We start from the raw sequence: 2658 nt of genomic DNA, 5'->3' as shown, positions 1-2658 counted from the left end.
TTATTCCACCCTAACCTTTCTGAAGCGGACCCCCTCTTAATAGTACGTCTTTCCTATGACTCAAATCCACCGAAAATAAACATAGAGAAATGTCGTCTTCAATAGGCTCCGAGGCACACCAAATCATCTTGTGCCTAGACATGAGATATCTGAAATGCTCAATCCACACGATTAGTCCGCAAATGCATTGTCATCAATCAGCAAAACCACATAGGGAGAAATATGCCCTTATAATCTCCCCCTTTTTGGTGGATGATGACAATACTGGATTTGCACATAAGGATATAAAATGAATATAAGCAAACCCAACATCTATAAAATATAGACAGGCCCCCTAGATGTGTGCACTCTATAGATATGCTTTGGACTGCATGGCACGCATACTAGGATCAACACTCCCCCTATATTTTATATACAAGGCAATCCTTGCAACAATATAAATGACACTAAGCATGGAAGCAAGGTAAAGTACACGAGCATGAAGTAAAGGGCACAAAATAACATAAGCTCGCAATCTACTAAACAAACTAGACAATAAGATAAGACAATAAGATAACCTTGAGGGCATATGTCTTACACCTTATGATAGTCTCCTGGTCTCACACGAACACAACCACAACCACAAATCAACAAGCCAAACCAACGAAGGTCCAACGGAACAAAACAGAACAAAAGCAAAGCGACACAAGATTCGACACAAGACTCGCAAATCGTACACTCTCTCCCCCTTGGCATTGAGACACCAAAAAGGCAGACATGACACCTACGACACAGGTGGTGTTAGAACTCCAAGGCATCACCAGTCATGTTCCTCCTCCTCAGACTCCTCAGCAGCACGGGATGAAGAGAGAACTCCAGTATTCTCCTCAGACTCACTCCACCGGCAGTGTTGTCTGGTCCATTGTTCCTCATCTGTGATCCTCTCCTTAGAGCCATCTTGGACCTCAAGGCCAACCTGCCTCATAATAGCCTTGTCGCGATGACGAGCCATCTTGGCATTCACATGAGCCTGGTATTGTCCCTTGGCCTGCATGCAAAACAGAGCCTCATCTTGGCCTTGAGCTTCTTAGACCAAGTTGGCTTAGTAGAGGGAGGAGTGTATCCCTCAGAACTGTCCTCAGCCGCCTCCTCCTCCAACTCATCCTCATCAACATCCATCCAAGCAGCCTCTGCCTCAGCCCAGTAGTGGTGTTAGCCCACTTGTTCTTCTGGCGCAGCTTGATGGGCTCATGGCGAATCCAGTTGGGAGAAAGAAACTCTTCACCCGGAAAGAGCTTCTCCCAATTCTTCGAGATCAAGAGAAACATGTAAGGTCCATAGATGGGCACCTTATGATTGAACACAGCAAATTGCAGCTCACACCACACGATATGTGAGACATCAAGTGGTTGAGTCTACTGGAGACGCGCTTGCTCACAGATGAGCATCATATCCACAAGATAGGCATGCACCTTGTCCTTGTCGCCTATGCGAGGAAAAAGTGTGTTGCAGAAGATCCGGTGCATGATGTCAAGGAACGGATACAACACAAAAGTCTTCTTGTCATTGGCTAACTTCTCCTCAACAAGGTAGGGTAGAAGCTTGTTCTTGTTGGATGACTCGGGGTTGGCATGTGGGCGGACACCAACGGGCACATTGAGCCCCTCATCACGAACGTGCAACATCTCCATGAATTCCTTCCACTCCGCACATCCTCTTCCCATTAGTCATCCACGTCATGGTCCGCTTCTCATCCGTGTGGAAGTTGATAGAAGCAAAGAACTGAGCCACAATCTCCGGGTCAAAGTCCATGTGGAACGTGAGTAACTCCTCAATGCCAAACTGCTCCACCAAATCCAGAGGTTCACCAAAGTATGCCCGGTCCTTCTTCATATGATTCATATCAATCCACTAAACAGGTACGTAGAGGTTTGCTTGGCCTTGATCACATCCAAGAAGATAAGATTCTTTTGCTTGATCCAAACCAAGTCATTTCCCTTTGAAAGCTCCCTAGGGTTGATGTAGGGGTTGAGTTTCCTTCGAATCAGAAACTCTGCTTGAGGCATTTCATCCATGCCGACAGTTGGTGTGGCACCCCGGCTCAGAGCAACCGGATTACCATGCATTGCCAGCCCAGAGACCATGTCTTCTGGCAACACACAACATCTTGGTACAAAAAACAACCACTTTATTGATGCTAGTGGATCAAATTTTATATTACAACAGGTAGCGAGACCAAGCGGCACACACGGTGTGGCTGAACAATATGTATATTATTTAGTGAACATAAGGGCCTCGATCAAAACAACTACGCGGCAGCGGAACAACATCGTAGCGGAACTCCATAGCACAGGGACACCGATGTGGACACGATCTAGACTCGGGCAACGCTCCTTTCCAACAAGGCTTTCCTGAAATCTGGCATGACACACCAGGTCGGTACATTGAATGTACTTGCTCGGACAGTGCTCCTTTCCAACAAGGCTTTCCTGAAATCTGGCATGACACGCCAGGTCAGTACATTGAATGTACTTGCAAGCTCACAACAGACATAAACATAATGACAAACAATATCATGATATTTAAGAAATTATTAATAATGCAACAATATAACCAACATGCTGTGATCAAGCTCTTGTGAGAAAATCCCTTAGACTGGCTTACCAACGGTGATCACCC

The 2658-nt window shown here is 45.9% G+C and overlaps 1 pseudogene; it reads right to left on the bottom strand.

The window, feature by feature from the left end:
• Window positions 1-796: 796 nt before the first annotated feature.
• On the bottom strand, window positions 797-1881 carry LOC147960085 (uncharacterized; annotated as a pseudogene).
• Between the last annotated feature and the right edge of the window lie 777 nt (window positions 1882-2658).

Source organism: Triticum urartu, chromosome 7A, assembly GCF_056163025.1.
Source record: "Triticum urartu cultivar PI428250 chromosome 7A, HENAU_Tu73, whole genome shotgun sequence".
NCBI classification, from domain to species: Eukaryota; Viridiplantae; Streptophyta; class Magnoliopsida; order Poales; family Poaceae; genus Triticum; species Triticum urartu.
This window is presented reverse-complemented; position numbering and strand designations above follow the sequence as displayed.